We start from the raw sequence: 8,017 nt of genomic DNA on the forward strand, positions 1-8,017 counted from the left end.
CACCGTTTCTGAATTATTGGGCCCAAATGGACCCTCACAGGTCTGGGAGTGTAAGAATGCAGGCGGCCCATATTTTCCACTCTCAGATGTCAATTATTAAATGTGGGCGTGTGGAGGTGTTATTATTAAAGTGTACTGCAGTATTACCCAACAGTAAACTGTCACCAGGCTTATAGACATGAGATGCAAACCAGCTGCTCTCCTACTAAAACACAACATCATATCTGTTACACACAGGCACACATACAAGGACACGCATGCACAGGCACATGCTCACGCACGCGCGCACACGCACGCACGCGCACACACACATACACACACACGCACGCGCACACACACACACACACACACACACACACACACTACAAACCATGCCACAGCATCAGTACTTGAAGTAATTCGTGAAAAAAGATGCCTCGGGTGGCCCCCTCCCTCTCTCTCTCACTCTCTCTCTTCCTCTCCCTCTCCCTCTCTCTCTCTCCCTCTCTCTCTCTCCCTCTCCCTCTCCTCTCTCTCTCTCTCTCTCTCTCTCTCTCTCTCTCTCTCTCTCTCTCTCTCTCTCTCTCTCTCTCTCTCTAAATTGGCTTGAAATTCAAATCCGTTGCCATGGATACCACCCCCTCAAGCTGGAAGTGGTGAAACAAAGCCAGACACGCCCCCACCACACGCGTACACATGCGCGTGGGCACTGGACACACACACACACACACACACACACACACACACACACACACACACATCCTGAGTTTGATTGCATGCTGGTCACATACACCCATAATAGCCAATCTGCAAGCTCACAACACGTCACTCTGCGGTGCGTTGTGGGTTTGTAGAATGGCTATCTATATGTTGACAGCTTCATACATTAAAACAAATATATCCATGAAACATTTATTTTAAGGTAAATTATCCTCACAAGGTCTATTTCTCATACTAGTATACTAGACTGTTGGTCCTCAAGTCACGAGTATAGTAATACACGCACGCACGCACGCCAGGGCCCAACCAAACAGATGCTATGGGGGAGCAAGGAGAGCTTTCTACACCACTATAAAAAACAGTGGCATATGCCAGGCCTCTCACCCCGCACGCACGCACACAAGCACGCGCACAAACACACACACACGCACACGTACAGACATCATCCCATAAGATACACACACACCCCAGGGCCCTAACTGCCTGACTCAATGCCTCATCCCATCCTGGGTTCAACAGGAGGGAATAAGGTTATTATAGTTTAGAATGTTTTAGAATTAGTTTATATATTTCTACTTTGTTGATTTGATTATTTCCATTTTTATATAGGACTGGATTTGATATTATATGTCAAGGGCCTATCCTTTCAAGAAATTTCAGTTTTGACTAGTTTTACATTATTCTTTTAGTTTTAGTACTTAAACCCTCTAGTCTCTACTTAGTAATCTGGACCTGACATGGTAAATGGTGCATTTATATTCTTCTTTACATAGAGTGTGCATTACATTCACCCACACATTCATACACCGATGGCGGAGGAAACCATGCAAGGCACCAACCTGCACATCGGGAGCAATTTGGGGTTCGCTCAAGGACACTTCAACGCTGACTCTGGGGGAGCCTGGGATCGAACTGGGAACCTTGTGATTCACCTCCGGCTGCTCTGCTGGCCACTCTGCCCCTGAGCCACTGCCACCCCCACCACTTTGAGTGAGTAGCCTATTCTCTACTTTTGTTACTTCAAGTATAATACTATTGGTATCAAAAGTATTTCTATATTGCAGTATTGATCATTTTACTTTACTTAAGTAAAAGTATCAATACTGCAATATAGAAATACTTTTTAGTAATAGTATTAGCAGTAGAGAGAAAAACACATTAATACATTTGTTGTTCTCTTTTAAAAATAAACATTGACCAAAAAGGTGTAGGCTGAAGCCTTAGCTTATTGTGCGTACGCTTTTAGCATTTGAATAGCTTGCATACGTAAGACCGTGATTGCTCCTGCTTCAATTGATTTATTTTACTGATGGTTGTTCTGTATAAAGTTCCTTTGTAATTTACCCTGATTTATAATGTTGTTTGATGTATTATCTTGTGACTGTATTTTATGTATTGTAACCTCGGCTACGTTGAAAATTAGGGCTTGCCCTCAACTGTATTCCGAGTATAAATAAAGGTGAGAAAAGATAATACAACACATTAAGCAAAAAAAAAACCTTGTTATTTAAGTATAAAATATTAGTCAAATATATTTTGTCATAATAAAATGGTATAGTATTAAATATATATAAATATATTAAATATACCAATGTTCTATATTTGTCTATTATTTTAGATTTATACAGCTTTTTGAATGTGTTTATTGAGCCACAATTCTTTAATTCGTCATCCAATCCATTCCACAACTTGTCCCCTCCAACCGATAAAATCTCTCTTTCTTCAGTATTTATTCTTGCATTAGTTTGTTTGAAAATGACAGTGCCCCTCAGGCTCTCTCTCTAGGCCAGAACAGCTCCTGGTGGATACAGCACGGGAGCAGGTGATACATTACGAATTTAATTCAACATCTTGAAGTTTTAAGGTGTTTAGTTGAATGAATAATGGATTGGTTGGTGTGTAATAGTCAGATTGGGTGACAATTCTTCTGGCTTTTATTTTCTCCCCCCACCACTGCGTACCAGCGGGGGCTGGGGGACGCCCCCCCCCCCCCCCCCCCCCCCCCCCCCCCCCTTCGGCAGAGGGCTGGCCTGCATGGCACAGTGGGAGGGAAGAGCAGATGGGAGAGCCAGTGACATAAACATCACTCTCACTGCTGCTGTGTCACTAAACTTTATTGACTTGTCAAAGCAGTCTGGACTCTCGTGCTGGTCCCGTGCTATTCACTTTGTGCCGGCTGCTCACCAGCGTGGCACACCGTGAGCTTGTATATCTGCTATTCTTCAGAACCACTGTTCAAAATATTAAATGACCACTACACCTCTTTCATTCATATATAATTGGTCCTCACTAATGATCATGATAAAATAACACCATTTGTTTCAACTCGGTCTGTGTCTCATATGAGGGCTGTGGGCAGTTCAGAAACCCGTCCACCAGTGACATCATCGATCGGGAATCCAAGCTAATAGAAACTGCAGGCTTTCTATTCCTGAAAAGTTGCAATGCGAAAATGGAAACCATCGTTCTTAGGAAAATAAAAATCTAAATATATCTTTTTTTAAATCTTGTTTAAAAAATCTGCCTAATGATGATGTCACTGCATGGTGGACGGGTTTCTGAACTGCCCACAGCCTAATGAGACATAGACAGAGTAAAAAACAATCATGGTATTTTGTCATTGTAACAGAGTGGTTACTTATTTTGTACAGCATATTGGCACGTTATTAACTTGCACAGTTGTATTTTGCAGTCATGATTTTATTGTTGAATACTGTTTCCGGTTTAGCTGAGATAGCCACTCAGCCAATGAGTTCCACCTGGGGAAATGCTTGGTGATTAACAAACATGAGGGGCAAGTGCAATGTGGGTAATAGATGCAATATGTTTGGGAAGTTCTATTGTTGAGGTTTGATTGAATGCCTAACCATTGCCTGTGATGTGTTTCAGTAAAGATTGGGCTGGACCATGTCAGGATAGCGGGGGGGTTAAGATGTGCTGTTGTGAATGCTTTTTTTTTATGTTGTAGTGTGAAAGAATTATAACTTGTATAGTTCATGTAGTTCACAGAAACTTGTAACATTTGTATGATTGAAGGTTATTTATTTATATGTATTTATTGTATGCCTATGTATGTATTTATGGTATGTTCTCATTTGAAGTAAATGGTATAGAGCACCGAAGTCCTGACGTCACTGCCCTCTACTACCAGTAGAGGGCAGTGAGCGCCATGGTTCATGTATCTTTTTATAAGCATTGTACTCTCCATAGGGGGATTTTAGATCGCCTCATATAAGAACTGTGTTTGAAAAATAAACCGATCACCCGGGCCTTTTCACTCATATGGATATGAAGCATCGACTGAAGGTGGAAATGTACAAATATACCCAAAGAGTAACAAAATAAGCGTTAGAAACGAGCCAAACAACCCAGAGACTACATTTCCGGGTAGGCTGCTTCTGCCTGCAGCCCGTCGCACAACAGAAACTGAACGTTAATTACGTTTATTTTTATTTTTATTTTATTGATATATAATGTATCGTGGTTAGTACGAGTCGAGTCACCACCAGCTGAGCTTACGTCAACGAGGAATCTCAGGAACGCAATATGTTGACAGCTGGGCGTGACGTATATGCTCAGCGACATTGCATTCATATGTAGTTTCAAGGCTTTTGTGGTCACATTAATTCCATTTTCTCTAGAAACTGGCTATATCAAATATGAATGGACATCATTAACGACGCACAGCCACTCCCCTGACAGAAACGCCGAGGTGGTCGGTTTATTTTTCAAACACAGTTCTTATATGAAGCGACCCAAAATCGCCGTTTGGGGATCTCAATGCAAATAAACAAATACATGAACCTGGAGATTGACGACCTCTACTGAAAGTGACGTCAGACTTCGGAGCTCTAGTTATAGTCCATTCTCATTATCTCCAGCTGGGTATAAAAGGCTGCCATTTTGTATGTGTATGTACGGTAGCCCAGTGATTATTTCATGCCCGTAGCCCTATTCTAATACATAAAGTACAAGTCATTCTAAAACAGTTGACTAAGTAAAAATGTATGCCTTTAATACAAAGTTGTCTGTTATAAATAGATCTCTAAATAAATAGGTTTTAGTACAGGACTTATGTTTAAAACGATGCATGCCAGTTAAAGGAGAGATGGGTTTAGTAAGGAGACAGTTAATAATACATACCATTTATATAGCGCTTTTCAAGGTACCCAAAGTCGCTTTATAAAACAGAAGTAAAAACAATTCAATTCAAACAAAAAACTAGTTTAAACGTTAACTAGAAATCAAAAGTGGACAAACAAGAAGTGTGTGTGTTTGGGGGGGGGGGGGGGGGGTTAACCAGGTAATAGAGTTTGTCATTCTGATTGGTGTGTGATCAAGTGTGTTCTGATTGGGCATTTCTCAATTGGGAGAGTGAGAAGGTGCGAGAGAATATTGAAGGAGTGGAAAATTACTGAACAGTTTAACCAGAGTGTATGCCCCGACACAGGTTGACAGTAATGGAAGTGAAGTTGAAGTTTTCTGATCGTTTGATGCACACTTGCACAGTGCATGATTCTTGTGTTTGTTTTGTATGGTGATTGTATTATAAAAAGTCTAAGTGAGTATAGTAAAGTTAAAGTGTGTTTGGACTGAGTGAGAAAAGCGTGTAACAAGAGGAGACTTTTGCTCATTCTAAGAGACTGTGTTTGGAGTGTGTTCCTGACGAGGATTCCACGTTCCTGCAGTCTGCTTGGCTTCATCACACCATCACCTCACAAACTTCTACAGATCTGACAAAGAACTGTGAGTAGGATTTTTGCAGACTTTGCTCATCAGCACAAGGACAGAGGATTAAGTCACCATCGCCACACCATCACTACGATCAGGCCTGCACCTCGTGTGTGTGTGTGTGTGTGTGTGTGTGTGTGTGTGTGTGTGTGTGTGTGTGTGTGTGTGTGTGTGTGTGTGTGTGTGTGTGTGATTTTGTATTTGGTATCTGCCATTTTGGAATAGTGATATCCTATTTTTGGTTAACAGGGATTTTGCTACGGAAACTAAAGATTGTGAGAGTTGGGTTTTGATATTTTATTTTAAGCTAGTGTACTTTTTCAGTGTGAAGGTCAATAGGGACTCTTTGATTTGATTTCACTGGTTTAAATTAAGGCTTATTGTAGCCTATTTGATTTCATAAAAGGCATTAGGCGTATTGGTTTATTCTGTAAAGGGTTTACCACTGTTATTGTATTGTCTACTGTATTGTCTATTTCATGTTTTATTATTTTCTTTACCATTTAAAAAGGGTTAAACACATTTGTAAAAGCAAATAACCTAATAACCAGTAAATCTGATTTACATTTAAAGTGTGGTCTGATATATTCCCTTAAAATAGGTCTATTGAGCTTGTAGCTCTGCTAGTTTGCAGTCTACTGTCAAGTTATTCAGCCTTGTGGTTTATTCTTACGCTTAACTGCATCATCATCATCAACACACACATCCCTGCAAGGCTTCCTCTGCTACCATCAATTAACAGAAGGCCTGCTACACACAGTAACCCCGGGGCTCCACTGCGTGCGTGCGTGTGTGAGCCGGTGGAAATGTAGATGTTTGGTTTATTGTGATACTTGTGCTTTTGCTGTGTTATCCTTTTGCATGTTTGAAATGTTTTCTTTAAATTGCTGTAGAGTGAGATTATTGTCGAGTGATTTTACTTTATTTATTTGTGTTTTGAGTTGCATGATTTATATAACCTATGTTTCCACTGACAGCCACTAACCCATGAACTAATCAAGGACCTGCAGCTTTAAGGACCTGCACCTGGGTTGGGTGTGGTCAACCAGGAGCCCTATATAAGAAGACAAGAGTGTTTGGAAGAGAGAGAGAAAACAGAGGAAGGAGAAGGCTGTGTTGGGAGAAGGAGGAATGGGGGCAGCTCCATGGGCTAGGGCCAGGACACCCCAGCTGGGGGCCAGCGGTAGCCATGTTCGTCGACCACAGATGGGTTGTAAGTGCCATGAGAGCCATGCCTTCGACACTGTAAGCGCCACGACCGCGGCCCCTGGCTGGTGTGTGCCCGGCTTGGCCTTGCCCATGGGGGGGGGCTGTCCGGAGAACATGAGAGAGACCCACAGAATGCAGCAGGGGACGGAAAGAGTGACGGATCGAGGGGACCGAGAGAGACGACCCAGACGGACGAGGCTGGAGAGAGGGAGCGAGTGCTGCTTACGTGTCAGCGTAGGTGGCCGGTTCTGATGCCGGCCGCCGCTGTAAGTAACCTTCTGATGCAGTACTCGCTCACATACCTGTCTACCAGAGCCGTTTGCTTAAATAGAAGATGTTGGAACCGTTGTACTGGCCTACCTGTGTATGTGATTGCAGGAGCTGTTTGTGAAGAGGACCAGGATATTCCAGGCTACTCTTCCAGAGAACCTCCCCTGCACCAATCCCTACCTCTGAGCTAATGTTGCACATGTTGAAGGACTAGATTGTTTTAAGAGTTTTTAGCATTTGTCTTGTCTTTAATTGGTGTTTTAGGTACCCATGTAATTAGGCCTAATTTTATAATAAATATTGTAATTTTCTATCTTCCTTATAGCTGGTTTCCGTTTCAGTCCTTCCCTGTGTTTTTAGCTATTTTTATGCTCTTTTACCTGGTTTTAAACTCGAACCTGTGTTGCCTTGTTTTTATATTTTGTATTATTTAATAGAGGACCAGACCTCTCAAAGGTGGCGTAGTTCGGCTACAGAGTTTTTATAGAGTATCACAGTGAATATGCACCCGCACTTTAAAACAGTGCACTTTATTAATAGTTTCTTGTGACTTAAACGGCCACACGTCACACGTGCGTGCGTGCGTGCGTCAAAAAACGAACCGGGGCAATTTTAAAGCAGTCACCGAACTAAGCGCAATGCAGGCAGTGGAGCCACCCTTCATTGATTAAAAAGGGAACATTCCCTGACGGTGACGGAGACGCAATGCTGACGCGCCCGGTGGAGCCCCGTCGTAAGTAATACGCACGCACGCATGCGTAATTGTCGTTGTCTGGTCTAAACAGACTAACAGGATGTATGTGAAGCGATCTTCTGTCTGGTGTTGATTGCGTGTGTGTGTGACACACTGTGTGTGTGCGTGCGTGCGTGCGTGCGTGCGTGCGTGCGTGGGCGGGCGGGCCTACCAAACGTCTACCAAATGGACATTGTCAGGACCATTTTCCTTTTATGGTTATACATCTCTGGGGAGTTATTGACTTACAATGTGGAAAAGGTTCATATTGTGGTTATAGGGCTAGACATTGACATGTTTGGCTTTAAGTTATCTCTCAAGACAGATTCTGCAAACAGCGAGAATCTTCCAGCACCACTGCCCTATAGTTGTTAG

Source organism: Electrona antarctica (assembly GCF_951216825.1).
Source record: "Electrona antarctica genome assembly, chromosome: 17".
In the NCBI taxonomy this organism is placed as follows: Eukaryota; Metazoa; Chordata; class Actinopteri; order Myctophiformes; family Myctophidae; genus Electrona; species Electrona antarctica.